The sequence below is a fragment of the Peromyscus leucopus genome, chromosome 20 (assembly GCF_004664715.2).
Source record: "Peromyscus leucopus breed LL Stock chromosome 20, UCI_PerLeu_2.1, whole genome shotgun sequence".
Classification (NCBI taxonomy): domain Eukaryota; kingdom Metazoa; phylum Chordata; class Mammalia; order Rodentia; family Cricetidae; genus Peromyscus; species Peromyscus leucopus.
The window spans coordinates 433,456-450,941 of NC_051080.1; the positions used below are offsets into that span (position 1 = coordinate 433,456).

The 17,486-nt window shown below is 41.1% G+C and overlaps 1 pseudogene; it reads left to right on the forward strand.

Moving 5' to 3' along the window:
* The first annotated feature begins 17,122 nt into the window (after positions 1-17,122).
* LOC114696701 lies at positions 17,123-17,204 on the forward strand (annotated as a pseudogene).
* The last annotated feature ends 282 nt before the right edge of the window (positions 17,205-17,486 follow it).

Genomic DNA, 17,486 nt, shown 5'->3' on the forward strand with positions numbered 1-17,486 from the left:
CTTGCTTGATTTCTTATTCCTCATTTTTATACCCGCATGTGTCAGTCACCTGAATGCTACAGAGCTCATTTGCCTATTTCTATTATTAGAAGGGGAATTACCGTCGGTCTGCAGGCTGTGAAACTATTCCACGATTAGATTATTCATTCCCCCAAGTTTTCCCTCACTTATTGCCATGTGTTGTGTGACCCTCCAATCACTCTTCTTCAATCTGCTACACAAATCTCCCGTGCTTTTAAAGGATACACTTTTTATGACAAGCTGAGTTTGGAACATAGCTCTAAACCTACCTTAATAACTCTGTGTCCTTATTTGATGTGTCCTTGTCTTATTACACCTTACTTTCCATTGTTTATTTTTAAATGTCATCCTTAACCCTTTAGCCGTTCAAAGCCCTATTCTAGCTTTAAGTCCAACTCTTGCCGAACTAAAACCTTTCCTGTCTCCTTTAGTGATTTCTTTTTCTTTTTTTTTTTTTTTGTATTTTTTTAATTTTATAATTTAATTTAATTTTACATACCAGCCACAGATTCCCCTGTCTTCCCCACCCCCACCCTCGCCACCTTCCCCCAGCCCACCCCCCATTCCCATCTCCTCCAGGGCAAGGACTCCCCTGGGGATTCAGCTCAACCTGGTAGATTCAGTCCAGGCAGGTCCAGTCTCCTCCTCCCAGGCTGAGCCAAGTGTCCCTGTATAAGCCCCAGGTTCCAAACAGCCAGCTCATGCCCTGAGGACAGGGCCTGGTCCCACTGTCTAGGTGCCTCCCAAACAGTTCAAGCTAATCAATTGTCTCACTTATCCAGAGGGCCTGATCCAGTTGAGGGCTCCTCAGCGATTGGTTCATAGTTCATGTGTTTCCATTAGTTTGGTTATTTGTCCCTGTGCTTTTTCCAATCTTGGTCTCAACAATTCTCGCTCATACAAACCCTCCTCTTTCTCACCAATTGGACTCCTGGAGCTCCTCCTCTAGTGATTTCTAACATGGCAGTTAAAAAGACAATTTTCTCCTTTCTACCATGCCACCAATCTCAAAAGTCAGAATTGTGTGTTTCTTTGTATTTCCCACACACCAGCCTGGCACTGTATGTGTAAGACATACCCAAGTGCTGGATACTTTCTACTGAAATTTCTTTTAAGCTGTATCTTTTTTTTAATATTTTTTTATTCTCTTATGTAATACATCCCCACCAGTCTCCCCTCCCTCCACTCCTCCCTGTCCCTACCTCACTTCCCATCTCCCTCAGATCCACTGCTCCTCTATTTCCCTTCAGAAGAGAGCAGGCTTCCCAGTGATATCAACAGAACACTGCATAACAAGATGCAATAAAACAAGGCACAAATCTTCACATCAAGGCTGGACCAGGCAACCCAATAGGAAAAGTGTCCCAAGACCCTTCAAAAGAATCAGAGACAGCCCCTCTCCCACTGTTAGGAGTCCCACAATACAGAGGACCTAGCACAAGCTTCATGATTGCTACCTTAGTCTCTGGAGTCCTTGTAAGCCCTCCTTAGTTGAGTCTGCTGTGGGCTGTGTTCTCCTGGAGTCCTCAACCCCTCTGGCTCCCACAGTCTTTCCTCCCCCTCTTCTACAGGGTTCCACCTAATGTTTGGATGTGGGTCTCTGCATCTGCTCCCATCAGCTGCCAGAGGAAGCCTTTCTAATGACAACTGGGCTAGGCACCAGTCTATGAGTGTAGCAGAATAGTGATAGGAATCATTACATTGACTTTTTTTTCTTGTCCATGTTTGGTTCTACCCTAGTCTCTGAGCCATCCAGCTAAGCTGTATCACTTTATTAAATTTACTGACCCTTTTTAAATAATGACATTGGGAGGTTTTTTGTTTTGTTTTGTTTTTAGTTTTGTTTTTCTTGTTTGTTGTAATCCAGACATAGTTAGACTTAAAAATATGCAGTCTGCAGACTGGAGAGCATGAGAGCAGGAAAACTGGCCCTGCTTTTTGCTGCCTGCTGCATTGGGTAAGCTAGCTGGGGCAGTACTGGAAAGCTCACCCTGGAAGGAAAGCTGGTGGGCTGACCAACCCAGCTACCACCCAGGCCCAGAAACAGTGTTATGAGTTGGCCTACCCCAACATCCACCTCATCTATGAACTGCTGGAGCATGTGAAGGGGCCAGATCTGCAGATGCAAAGCTACAGGATCCCCATGACACTAGACCACAACAGGATATCCAGGAGGAGTCCCAGTGAGGGCCCAGTATCAATAGAGTAGCAGAAGCCAGAAGCCTTGAGCCAGACAAACAATTTGTTGCAGAGAACATTTACAAGTAAAAATGTATGGACTAAGGTGTATATGGTGTGACTCACTGAGCCACACTACAGCTTCCAAGCCAAAAACTTTCTCTTTTTTTCCTTTATTTTTTTTTGTCTTGTTTTGTTTTTTTGTTTTTTGGGAAGGGGGTTGTTTTGTTTTTAGGTTATTTTGGGGGCAGGCCACAAGGGCAGAGGGCAGAGGTGAGGGGACAGTGGAATGAGTGGGATTGGAATGCATGATGTAAAATCCACAAAGATTCAATAAAAATTTTAAAATATATATATATGCACGGGGACAGTGGTGGCACACGACTTTAATCCTAGCACTTGGGAGGCAGAGGCAGGTGGGTCTCTGTGAGTCCAAGGCCAGTCTGGTTTATAAAGCAAGTTCCAGGACAGCCAAGGCTACACAGAGGGTCCCTGTCTCAAACCACGCCCCCTCCAACAGAAAAAAAATATCATACAAATGAATATTTATAGCCTTTTGAGGCTCATCCCTGCATAAGTTTACTAGAGTCTTTTCAAATGATCTGTTTTCTCCAATTATGGCAAAACCAGAACAAAACTGAACTAGCAATTTAATATCCCGTGTGTCCTCCTACATACATTATACTAAGGAGACCTACTGAAGTTCTCCCTTAAATTTATATAATATTAACAATTTAGTTTCTTTTTGAAGGTTTCTCAATACATAGTCCAGGCTAGCCTCAAACTCAAAATTCTCCTGTCTCAGCTTCCTTGAGTACTACAATCACAGGTGTTTACCACTCTGTTTTTGTTACCCGTTTATCTTGAACTCTGGAACTGAAGTGAGCCTCCTCACTTCCAAGTAGCCTGGGACTACAGACGTTTCCAGTCATACTCAGTTTGCTTTCATTTCCTAACTAAAGAATTACACATTTCAATGTGTTGTAGTTTTGAGTTGTTGTTGTTGTTTTGTTCCTTTGAGACAGGGTTTCTCTATGTAACCTTGGCTGTCCTGAAACTAGCTCTGTAGACCAGGGTGGCCTCAAACTCACAGAGATCCACCTGCCTCTACCTCCCAAGTGCCAGGATTAAAGACATGTACCACCACACCCAGCTGTTTTTGGTTTTTTTTTTTAAGACAGGGTCTGAATGGAGACTGATATGTTGTTCAGTCGGTAAAGTGCTTTCCATACAAGCATAAGGATCTGAGTTCACATCACCAACACACACATAGAAAGCCAGGTGTGGTTGTATACAGCTGTAATCCAAGTACAAGAGACAGGATTCCTGGATCCCACTAGCCAGCTAGTCTTGCCAAGTCAGTAAGATTCAATAAAAGACACTGTTGAAAAATAAGGTGATATGGCTCAGCTTGCAAGGGCTCTTGCTACCAAGCTTGACAACCTTAAGTTCCATCCCTGGAATCTACATAGGGGACAACAAACTCCTTCAGGTTGTCCTCTAACCTCAAACACATTGTAGCATGCATGTAACACACACACACACACACACACACACACACACACACACACACAGGTCCTCACGTAGCTTAGGCTAGGCTCAAACTCACTATATAGCTAAGAATGACCTTCAACTTCTAATCCTCCTGTCTCCACCTTTCAAGTGATGGAATTGTAGGCATACCCCTGTTGTGGAATATTACTTTAACTAGGCAAAGATATGTTTCATTTGTTTATGCTGTGAAATATTACTTTAGCTAGGCTAAGATGTGTTACATTGTTTCTGCTGCATTTGTTTATGAAAAGATGTGTTTTATTTGTTTCACCTTGCCTACTTAAGGCATCTGAATGGCCAATGTCTAGACAGAGAAAGGGATAGGCATGACTAGAGGGCAGAAAGAATAAATAGGAGAAATCTAGGTGAAAAGCCTCAGGCACAAAGTAGATTGTTACGGGAATTCTGTCACCAGTCAGCTAGCCCACTGAGATGAGCATTTATTTTTTATTTTTATTTATTTATTATTTATTTATTTGTTTGTTTGTTTACTTTGGTCCAAGAGGCAGGGTTTTCATTGGGGATGGACATGACCAGGAGCAAAGGCAGAGTGGATGAGTGCTCGGTCGGGCAGAACAGCGAACAATGATAGATATTGGCAGTGGCTTGTGATTCGGCTCAAGTTCCTCTTTTGTTCTTTAATATTTGTGCATGGGATTTTGCGTTTTAATAAACCATAAAAAATTTCTAGCAGAGAAACATGTTAAAAGAGCTAGCCAGAAACAAGCCTAAGCTAAGCCAAGCATTCAAAACTAATAATAAATCTCCATGTCATGATTTAGGAGCTGGTTTGTGACCTAAAAGAAAAAGCCTGGCACCTACCCCACCATATACCTGTCTTCACATTCTGGTTCTTAAAATACACTTTGACTTTTTGTTCGTTTGTCTTTTGTTTTTGAGACAGGGTTTCTCTGTGTAACAGCCCTGGCTGTCCTGGAACTCACTCTGTAGACCAGGCTGGCACATGCCTTTAATCCCAGCACTCAGGAGGCAGAGGCATGTGCCATCGCCGCCTAGCATACACTTTGACTTAACAGACTATAAAGACAAAAGAATCTTCCCTAGGAATAAGGTCAAATATCATCATCTTAGACCTGTATTATATTTTTCTATGTGGAATCAATAGACCATGAAGTCTTAGTTTCAGTAACTACATATTCTTTCTTCCAACAAGGACATTTTTTTAATGCTAAATGCTGTTTATTGAAGGAGGGAAGAGGTCTTAAATACAGGCTTACAGCACACTGGGAGAACCCCGGAGGGCAGAAGTTCACTACCGATGTTTTACAATCTTGCATCTAAGCTGTTAATGCCCATTATGCAGGATACACAGACAAGGAACTTCCCTTAAACATTCAGGAGGTGGAACCTGGCAGGGAATTAGCATAGGGAGGATATCAAGGTCAAGGTCAGCAAGCAAATGGGGGCCAGGGCCCTGCAGGTCCCCCTTTTTACTAAAAAATGAGCTTCTGACTTAGGTTGCATGGGACGTCAGCAGGTCACCTTACTCGTCATGGAGATACCTGCCCAGGCCACACAGGCACTCTGTCTTAGGTTGATGAACACCCCCAGGTATTACCTGTCTCTGAATACTCATTATCATACAGGCTCAATTGTGTGTGAGCTGCATGGTTAATTGCTGCCAAAGATCTCAAAGTGGCACTGGGCTTGCAATCTGTGTGTTCGACACAGAAAAGACCCACAGAGGTCCTATCCCACCCATAGCCAGTAGGCTAAAGGCAGCTGAGCCATTCCCTTCCTTAACAAGCCTTGCTGCAAATGGGAGTCCTCCAACAAGGACAATTTTAAGCATGAAAGTAAGCACTACCAATATTTATCCTAGGACAACAGGACACACCAAGTTGGTCATCCTATTCCTAACAGATAAAAGATCATTCATATGGTTGTATTATTCAAAATATAGGTGCCAGATCTACTCAAAATTTTAAGAAATTTTGGGCTGGGCATGGAGGCTCACATCTGTAATCCCAGCTCTAAGAAAGCTGAAACTGGAGTACTGCCACAAGTTTGAGGAATAGCAAATGTAGGCAGAGTTTCTCTGTCCTGTCAGCCAATTCCCAAATAACCATTCAGAGACTTTTATTAATTATAAATGCTCAGGTAATAGCTCAGGCTTGTTACTAGATAACTCTTACATTTTAAATTAACCCATATTCCACCCTCTGCCACATGGCAGTACCTTCTTTCAACATAAGTTCATCTTTCTTCTCTCTGCATCTGCTCATAACTCCCCAGACTCCACCCTTCTTCTTTCCAGCATTCTCTCTGCCCTTAAAATTCCTGCCTAGCTATCGGCCAATCAGCTCTTTATTAACAATGAGAGCAATACATTTTCACAGTGTACAGAAGGATTATTCCACAGCAAATGAATTCCAGGCCATGGTGTGCTACAAAATGAAATCCTGTCTGTTGTATGATATTTTGTTCATGTTCTGACAAATAAAGCTTGCCTGGAGATCAGAGGCTGGAGCTAGCTAGCCACTAGTTAACCATACAGCCTGGTGGTGATGGTGCATGCTTTTAATCCCAGCACTGGGGAGGATCATACCTTTAATCCCAGCATAATCCGGAAGTGGAGATAGGAAGTGGTAATGTGGGGTGGAGACAGGATCTCCACCTCTTTTGTTCACACTTATCTGGAGAGGTAAGAAGTCACTGGTGGCTGCTCTTCTGCCTCTCTAATCTTTTAGGTTATTACTTTGATATCTGACTCCTGGTTTTTATTGATAAGACTAATCAGGTTCACACTGTGGCAAAAAAAAAAAAAAGGGGGGGGTGGGGGGTGCAGGGGCAGGGCTCTGTAGAGAAGAAATGGCTCAGCAGATAAGAGCATAAGAGCACTGGCTGCTCTTCCAGAGGACTCACAACCTTATGTAACTCCAGTCTCAGGGGATCTGACGTCCTCTTCTGGCTTCCATAGGTACCAGGCATGCACATGTTGCACAGAAATATATTTAAGCAAAACACTCAAACACAGAAAATAATTAAAACCAAAACCAAAACAAAAAAAAAAAAAAACCAGAAACTCAATTCCCAGCACCACATCAGATGGCTCACAGCAGCTTGTAACTATAGTTCTGGCAAATCCTCCACTCCTCCAGCACCTGGTGCACATACAGACAGATAAGAACACACACATACATATAAGTAATTTTTAACATAATTTTTTGTTGATTCTTTGAGAATTACACATCAGGTGCCCCAATCCCACTCATTCCTCAATCCTTCCATATCCACCCTCCTTCTTTATAACCTTCCCCTAAAGGAAAATAAAAAATTAAAATTAAGAAGTCTCGCCGACCCCTCTAGGCACGACCTGCTTTTCTTATCAACCGAGGCATTCTCTCACTCCCATCACAGCTGTCAAGTCTCCAGTTCTGCTGTGCATGCGCCATTCTGCTCCTCCATCTTTCCTGCCTATGACATATTCTTTCATCATAGTGGCATCCGAAGCTGTGGTGTGTCGCACAGTATACACTCTTGCCCAAACATCTTCACAATGAGTCATTGGTCTGGTTCAAGTCCTCCGGCTCCTGCTACACCAACAATACTGGACCTCACTAACATTCCTCTCGGATATCCTGCTGCTGTCATGGGTCGTGGAGATTTTGCAGCTATGGATCCATAGAACTGGCCCCTTCACAAGCTCCATTAGCTCATAGATGGCCCCATCTAGATGTTGGGGTAGACCAACTTAAAGCTCTGACCCTGGCCTGGGTGGTAGCTGAGTTGGTCAGCCTGCTAGCCCTCCTGTGCTCACACCACTGGGGCCAGCTCTCCCACACTGCCCAAACAGGGGTCAGGGCCAGCTCAGCAAGGTCCTCAGACATCACCATGGCTATAGGTAGCAGCCCAGACCATGGACATCTGCATGGCATTTGGTGGTAACAAACATCAACACAGACCCCACCTGCAGGTCTGTGGCCCTTGGAGGCAGTACAAGCCCAGACATCACCAAGGCCTCAGATGGTAGCACAGGCCTCTCGGATCAGGCTGTTTCTCACTGCCTTCATGTCTCCAGTTCCACCTCTCTTCATAGTACCCAAACCATTCTGCTTTTCTTTCTCTCCCCTCTCTCTACCACATACTTGTTCATTATAGTGGTGCCTAGCCATCCCACCTTGAGTGATTTTTTTTTTTTTTTTAAGATTTGGGATGCAACCAGGAGGTGGTGACTCATGCCTTTAATCCCAGCACTCTCAAGAGAGACTCAGACAGAGCTCTGAGTGTGAGGCCAGCCTGATCTACAGAGTGAGTTCCAGGACAGCCATGACTACACAAAGAAACCTTGTCTCAAAGAAACCAATAATGAAATAATAATTTTTAAAAAGATTTGAACTCACTGGGCATAGTGGCACATACCTTTAATCCCAGCACTTGGGAGGCAGAGCCAGGCGGATCTCTATGAATTCAAGGCCAGCCTGGGCTGCCAAGTGAGCTCCAGGAAAGGCACAAAGCTACAAAGAGAAACCCTGTCTTGAAAAACCAAAAAATAAATAAATAAATAAATAAATAAATAAATAAATAAATAAGGCATCCTGAACTACATAATGAGTTCTAGGACAGCCAAAGCTACATAGTGAGACTTACCTTGAAAAAATTTTTTTTTGGTTTTTCAAAACAGGGTTTCCTTTGTGTACCCTGGCTATCCTGGAACTGACTATATAGATCAGGCTGGCCTTGATCTCAGAGATCCACCTGCCTCTGCCTCCTGGAATTAAAAGTGTGCGCCACCACATGGATATTTTTTAACTTCTAACATTTGGTCAAAGCTTCAGTAAAACCCAAACAAACTTACAGAGGTGAGGAGTATTTATTCTGAAAAAAAAAGTAGTAAATGTTAAATTCCTTTTTATATTTACTTATTTTATGCATATGAATGTTTTGCCTGCATGTGCATATCTACTGCCTACAGAAGTAAGAAGAGGGCATCAAGGTTATGGAGTTATAGACTGTGGTGAGCTGTTATGCAGGTACTGGGAACCAAACCTAGGTTTTCTGCAACAAGTACTCTTCAGTGCTGAACCACCTCTCCAGACCAATAGTAGTTTTAATGTAATTACCTCAAGCTGGGAATGGGAGCACACAACTTTAATCCCAGTACTCAGGAAGTAGAGGTAGTTGAATATCTGTGGGTTCTAAACCAGCCTGGTCTACATGGCAAGTTCCAGGGCAGCTGGAGCTACACAGAGAGACCTCACTCAAAAATAAATAATTACTTCAAAGAATTCCCAAATCCCCCAATGTTCCAGCTATGCCCACATGCTCCCGTACAAATAGCACATGTCTTTACATAGCTTTTCTTCCTACTTTATTATCATTAAACTATGGGCTATTTTAAGACAGGCATGATCCTGAGCCCTTAGCTACAGCTGGTGAATGTGAAGAACCCTTTATAGACATGATGAGGTAAAAAAGAGATTCAGTGCTCTGGGCTAAATATTTCTCTCATAATAAAGCAGCTTTTCAGGGCTGGAGAGATAGCTTGGCAGTTAAGAGCACTGAGTCTTCTTTCAGAGGACCCAGGTTCGATTCTCAGCACCCACATGGCAATTCACAACTGTCTGTAACTCCAGTTCCAGGATATCTGACACTGTCACACCAATGCACATAAAGTTAAATAAATTATTTTAAAAATAAATAAATAAATCAGCCTTTCAAAACTCTTGGTAACAGGTTTTCATTTTTCAAAAACTCCTTCCAAGGCAAGTTATATCAATACAATAATGTAGCATGTTTTCTCGAATGTAGTCGGACTTTCTTTGTAGGATGGCCAGCTCCCCAATAACAACATGGAGACTTAATATTAATCATGAAAACTTGGCCTTTAGCTTAGGCTTTTTCCCAACTAGCTCTTTTAACTAACCTGCTTTTATTAATCTACATTTTGCCACCTGGCTCAGTTACTTCTCCTCTGTACCATATGTCCAACTTGCTTGTGGTGTCTTGCTGGTGCCTCTCTATACCTAGATTCCTTCTCTTCTTCCTCTCTTTCCCTGGAAATCCCACCTATCTCTCCTGCCTAGCTATTGGCCATTCAGCTCTTTAAACCAATCAGAAAGTGCCTTGGCAAAGACATCTTCACAGTGTACAAAAAGATTATTCCACAACAGAATAATAAGACTTTCCAGCTACAAAGTTTTTTGCCTAAAGTCAAGTTATCAGCTTGTCACTCTTCATTCATGGTATAAATGGGGGAGGGGAGCATTCTTCATGTCTTATTGCTCAGGAACATACTTCACTGGTCCCACATCATCACTCCTGTGGTCTATCTATACTCCTATGCTTTCCAAGCAGCTGAAGTATAAAATAGAAAGAAAAAGCTTCAAGTATTGTACTCTCTTCTTGCCTCTCACACTCTGACAAGGTAGATGATTTCTTACAGATGCTGCAACATTACCAAAGTACACCAATTCTCAAGTCGGTTAAGATCTACTCTGAGACACTAAGAACTGTATGTAGAGAAGTAAGAAGATATTCATGGAAGCCTACAAGTATACAGCTATACTATGTTAGTTCTAAAGATCTAATGTAAAATAGGGCAGCTATAGTTAATAAATGTGTATTATGACCTGAAATTTGCTGAGTAGATTTTAAGCATTCTACACACACACACATACACACACACACACACACACACACACACACACACACACACACACACACAAGTGTGAGTGCATATACTCCATTTTAGATTTATCACCACATAAGGCTTCTACATGAGTGCTGAGGTCTTCATGCTTGAGAAAAAGCATCTTACCCACAGGGAATCTCTTCAGCTCTATAAGCCTTAATTTTGACAGATTCTTCAACTACATCTATGGAACAATTTTTCTATGTTTAATTATACACTTAACTGACAATCAGAAATCATAAGGAGATAAGAGAACCAGGATGCAATACAATTCAAGCCAGAAACAAAGAAATGCTGAGTCTTCTGGCTATTAGGCTTTCTGAAACACTGATTCTTTTTATTAATATTATTACACTTATTTATTTGCATGTGTGTACGCATGCATGTCATGGTGCACGTGTGGATGTCAGAGGGCAACTTTCTGGAGTTGATTCCAGGGATTGAACTTGGGTCATCAGCCTTAGCAGCAAGTCACTTACCCACTGAGCCATTTCCTCAATCCATCAAACACTGGATGTTTCTGAAGAATCTCAAGAGTTCTTATTACTGATTAGGCTGATTAGAAACATTGGCTTTATTTTTAACTATTATAAATTTTAATGTACATATTTTTATTTTAAATTTTAATATATAATTATATAGTATATTTATATAATAATTATTATATTATTATAAATTATTATATATTATATTATATTTATTGTATTATATTATTATGTTATGTTATGTTATGTTATGTTATATTTATTATATTATATATTAAGGATGGTAATATATGCACAGATGGAACCAGCAAGGACCAAATTCAGCTTTGGATAGTAATCTCAGCTAGCTCCTAGAATGACCCTTATGTAAATTACTTCATTTCATTGTTTTTCCATTTTCAAATATTATCAACCTGGGCAGAAAAAAACAGTCTGAAAGAAAACTCAGCAGGGATCTCAGATAAAGCATAAATTTTTTGGCTTGAAAGGGAATAAACAAAGCATTGAAGAACAGAAGGAACAGATGTGTGGTGCATCCTTATTTCCAAATCACCATTGAAAGACAGCTTTGTCTTTTGTTTGTGAGTCAGTGGGCTGTCAGCTAAGAACCTTGCCGTCCTGACAAGGAAGGATCAGTAACTGCAGTGGAGCTCCCTGCTCCCATTCTCTCAAGCCCTTAGCTCTGTCTTCCTCAGAAACTTCAATCTGTACGTATCTAAATGGGTCATAGCAACAGTGACAAAAATTGCACCATATCTCTGGGGGAAAAAATTAGTTCACACTACTCTGGCCCCACTAATTCTTCATGAGTGATATTGTGATAAATTCAAAATTCAGAATCTCATAAGAATTGTTTCAAAGCCGGGCAGTGGTGGTGCATGCCTTTAATCCCAGCACTCAGGGGGCAGAGGCAGGCTGATTTCTATGAGTTCAAGGCCAGCCTGGTCTACAGAGTGAGTTCAAAAACAACAAAAAACAATTGTTTTAAGCTGTTTCCTAATGATTTGAAGTGAACTTGGCGAAAAAAAACAAAAAAACAAAAAAAAAAAACAAAAAAAAACAGCTTTTCCTAAAGCGCTTTGTGCTAAGTTTACAATGAAGCAATTTCTCTCTGAAAAAGCATTTAACAGCTTGCACCTATGAATCATCCAGGCCATCCAAGTGAAAGAAATGCTTTTGCAAATTCAAGACAGTGCCTAGGTCAGTATTTCTTAGTCTGGCTGCACATTAGAATCATCTGGGTAAGTTTGGGTCCCCTACCCCACCCCACCCCCACCCCCGCTGGGTAGGTTTTTAAAAATAACTATGCCTGGCTCTTTTCTGATTAGTTGGTCTAAGAGGCAAATTTACATGGTCTTTTTTGGGGGGGGAGGGGGCGTGTTTTGGTTTTTTGAGACAGAATTTCTCAGAGTATGGAGCCCTGGCTATCCTGGAACTCGATCTGTAATCCAGACTGGGCTCAAACTCAGAGATCCACCTGCCTCTGCCTCCCAAGTGCTGGGATTTAAAGGTGTGTGCCACCGACGCCCAGCTACAAGATACATCTTAAGCATTCCATAGATGATTCTAATATGCAGACATGATTAAGAACCATATCCACCCGGCGGTGGTGGTGGCAGCGGCGGCAGTGCACGCCTTTAATCCCAGCTCTTGGGAAGCAGAGGCAGGTGGATCTCACTGAGTTCAAGGCCAGCATGGTCTACAAAGCGAGTTCCAGGACAGCCAGGACTGTTACACAGAGAAACCATGTCTTGAAAAACAAAAAAGAACCATTATCCTACTAGGGCTGGAGAGATAGCTCAGGTGTTAAGACACTGGCTGCTCTTTCAGAGGTCCTGAGTTCAGTTCCCAGCAATCCCATGGTGTCTCACAACCATCTGTAATGAGAACTGGTGCCCTCTTCTGGTCTGCAAACATACATGCAGGCAGAACAGTGTATACATAATAAATAAATCTTTTTTTAATTTATTTTTCTATTATCAGTTTGAGACAGTAAAAATTCTTATCCTAATAGTAAAATGTTTCATTGAGGCTTGCCCAGTAATTGAGTAAAACCAAAAAGTATTATAAGCCACAGTTATCCTAGGGTCCCCCCTGCTATATAGCTTCCCTGGTTCTGTGGGTTGCAGTCTGATTGTTCTTTGCTTTATATCTAGAATCCACTTATGAGTGAGTACATAACATGTTTGTCCTTCTGGGTTTGGGTTACCATCTGGGTTTTCTAGTTCCATCCATTTGCCTGCAAATTTCATGCTGTCATTGTTTTTCTCTGCTGAGTAGTACTCCATTGTGTATATGTACCACATTTTTTAAATCCATTCTTCAGTTAACGGGCATCTAGGTTGTTTCCAGGTTCTGGCTATTATAAATAGTGCTGCTATGAACATAGTTGAGCATGTATCTTTGTGGTATGATTGAGCATTCTTTGGGTATATGCCCAAGAGTGGTATGGCTGGGTTTTGAGGTAGATCGATTTCCAATTTTCTGAGGAACCACCATGCTGATTTCCACAGTGGTTGTTCAAGTGTGCATTCCCACCAACAGTGGAGGAGTGTTCCCCTTGCTCTGTATCCTCTCCAACATAAGCTGTCAGTAGTGTTTTTGATCGTAGCCATTCTGACAGATGTAAGGCTGTATCAGAGTCATTTTGATTTGCATTTCCCTGATGATTAAGGATGTTGATCATTTCTTTAAATGTCTTTCAGCCATTTGAAAGTCTTCTTTTGAGAATTCTCTGTTTAGCTCTTTAGCCCATTTTTTAATTGGATTGTTCAGTATTTTGACGTCTAGTTTCTTGAGTTCTTTATATACTTTATATACTTAACAGAAAAAAACATTATCCTGTAACAAGAATAATTTGAGCCCATCTCCCATCCACAACCTATTTCTTTTTAGGGTTTTGGATGGTTGGTTGGGGGCCCTTCCATTAACATATGACTGATGCCTATTGTCAAAGTCAATGTTAGATTCCTCAACCCCTGATCTCGAGCCATACTCCAGCTCACATGCCCCTTGTCTACCTTTTAATCCTATGTGCAACTATACAGTATAAAAGGTGTGGTTTTTTCTCAATTAAATGTTGCTGGCAGCCATCCCAATTCACCCTCAGATTGTGTCTGTTTCCTCCTTCTCCTCCTCAACTTCACAGATCCTCTTTGGAACCCCACTCCCCACGCCCCACTGAAGCAGGTTTTCACTGAGGCTGTCTCAGCTGGCCTCAGATCCATGGCAATCCTCTTGCCTCAGCACCCCTAGTGACAGGCTTGTTGTGCCTCTGCTCCCCAGCTCTCTTCTGTACTGAAAACTATGAAGCAAGCACTCTTCATCAGCCTGCTGACTGGAGCGGGAAGCGGAACTGGTAATTTATTTGAAGGATATAGTTACCTTTCCTAGAATTTTACAATTAACCTAAAATTTTTCTTTCAGGATAAAGATAACTTTGCCCATACCCAGCAGGAAGCAATTTAAAGAATATGACGCCCACATTCCCAAGAGGTGGTGTGGGGCAGGTGGTTTTTTGGTCTTTTTAATGGTTTTTGGGTCTGGGATAATTTTCATTGTTTAGGGGGGTTGGTTACACGTTGTTGTCAGGGGTTAGGAAAAAGGCTAAGCAAAGGAGATTAGATTTAAGGTTCTTGTTTTATAAAAGAAAGGAAAAGAAAAGAAGAAAAAGACAATTACTTGTTTTAAATACTTTACATAGAATTGGATTGTTTTATTTTGTATACAAATTATATATATTGAAATTGATATTGTTAGAAAATGCTATATGTATATTTCTAATTGTACTTATACCGTTCATTTAACAATGTAATGCAATTTTCTGATCCTTGAATGTTATTATTACCAACTATTAGGATATAAAGAAATGAAAGTTAGTAGTTAGACATTACAATAGAACTTGTAGTCATATTAGATATGTTTTAAAAATTGAGCAGAGATGTTTTAGACAGGTCATCTTCAAACCCTTCAGAGATCTACAGAAAATGGCATTTAAAATGTTTTAATAACTTAGAAAATTTTTCTTTTTTGAGACATGTTGGCTCCTGGCAGTACCAATCTACTTCAGAGAAAATATGGGCATTGAAGAAACTGCATATGGAGTCAACTTTCATTGTGGCAAAAGTTAGCCACTGGACAACAAAGTATCCTCGAATCAACAGGACAAACAGGACAGACAGGACACGAAACAAAGGACTACTGATTCTTGCCAAAACAAGTGTGGTTATGGCTTTATCAAAAGGCATCTTCTGAGGCCAAGACAATATGGCACCATATCTGAAGTGGCCTTTGCAATCCAGAAAAGGTACAGTGCCCTTTTCTTCAAAGGCAACTGAACAGGCAGTGGGCCGATGGCTTCTGATGTGCAATGGAACAGCAGCTGAAACAGTTATTCTTGAAGAGTAACTAAGCTCACGCCTCTCAATAGTAGACTGGCATTTAATAGAGGGATGCGGAGAAGAAGGGGATGCTGAGGTGATGCCATATATGCACAGCCAAGAAGAATGGACAGCTGAATTAAAAAACCATCAACAATTTCCAAAATTTAAAATCCTGAATCATGACAGGACACTAGTGGAATTCAAGTGTTTCTGGTACATGGACTGCTCTCACCCAATGTGAGGTTGAACTGTTGACCTTGTATACATCCTACTTCACAAATGAGTCTATCAGATATGCTAAGCCTATAGGCTGAAGATGATGCCCCAACACTGCGGAGAAACCTCAGGTGACTGTCCAGGCAGCTGGCTTGTTTCTGTCAACTCACAAATTTTTTGGAAGTTACTTGCATGCACTTCCTGTTTTTATTTTTGTTAGCTAATATTATTTCCTTCTTGGGTCTCTGAGGGAGTTGAAGATTAGTTATAGTTGAAGGTTAGTTAGTTATAGTTGAAGATTAATTAGGATAGAAAGTGAATTAGATACATTTTGGACTTACCAAAATAGGATAGATAATGAAATTATTTTCTCTGAATTTGTCAAATACAAATGGACTAGACATTGTTTAGGTATTTATTACTTGTATATATTGTATATAGTTGTACTTTTGTATATAGTTTTTCTTTTGTTAGTTATAACCTTTTGCCTTTTTCTTTTTATTAAAATAGAAAAGGGGAAATATGGTGGTATTTTATTTGTACTGAAATGTGATTTTAATTGTATGTTAATAAATAAAGTTGCCTGGGGGTCAGAGCTATTAGAGCCATAGCAAGAGCATGGCAGTGGTGGCGCAAGCCTTTAATCCCAGCACTTGGTAGACAGAGCTAGGTAGATCTGTGTTTTCAAGGATACAGCCAGCATTAGAGATACATACCTTTAATTTCAATACCATAGAAGACCTGGAAGTCTGTACAGACAGGCAGTGACGAGGCAGTCATGTGTTTGGGTTTACAACCAATGAGAAGGCAGAACAGAACGACTATATAAAGACAACCACACAGGAAGTAGGCCCCTTTTGGAGAGGTCTCTTGGCTAGCTGAAGCAGGCGAGTAAGGCTCTTAGCTCTGATCTATTGGTTTTCTTCTTTGCATTGGTTCTGTGTTTCTTATTTAATAAGACAGTTGGTTACATCTACATTTATTTACGTATTATTCAAGTAAAAACAAAATGCCCCACTCCTAAGACCCTATTCATCTTGTTTTTGCTATCCTGATGATCCTCAAAGCATATTTAGGCTCTTATCTACTGAAATGTGTCAGAAGCCTCAATATTTCAGCAGCCAGCCAACTTCTAGACTGCCTTCTAAGCTTTAGACAGTACAAAAAACTTGTCATATAACGTATTTTACAACTTGGTATTTTTAAAGTGTCACCAAATCTACCCACAGTGTCAACACCTTTTCAAAGGCTATAAAAATTATAATATAAATCATTTTTCTCCCTAATGCTTTCCCAGGTCATCTCAGACCCTACTAATTTCCTTACAGGAATTTACCATCTCTGCCACTTCCTGGCATATGTTGTACTCCCATTCGACCATCAGTCCAACTTAGTACCTGTTTTCCTAAGTACTCTGAGGACAAGTATTTAGACTTAAGCAGGTATACAAATACAGCTTTGGAATAGTGTTGTTTTCTGAACAAGGGCTCCCAGCGTTTTGAGTTTCCTGCTTCTAGTTCTTTGACCCACCTGTCCTCTCCAACTTAAAATTCCCTTTAATCCCACCAAGAAACTTATCATCCTCCCAACTATTCTCAGAGACTACTGTTGCCTTTTCAATTGAGAGACTTATCGCTTCTCGGCCTTTTGGCTAAGATCAAGTGTAGTATCAATTGAGAGACTACAGGTACTACATAAACACAAAAACCCTGCCCTTCTTCCCTTTTCTTCAACCGTTGTATTTGTCTCCATCATTCCTCTTTGGAGCTCTCAAAATCTAAATTACGTTTCTGTCTCCACAACTTCCACAAACAAGGCTTTCTTGCACACAGCACCCAGCTCCAACCAGTCCCATTCTTCCCTAGTTTTTCTAAGATGGCCGCCCCGAAGCCAGCAAAGGAAGCTCTCCACCCACATGGGGCCATTTGGGCCAGGGAGTGGAGGAGGCACGGTGGCTAAAAGCAAAGTGGCCAGAGATCCCCAAGAGGTAGCCTT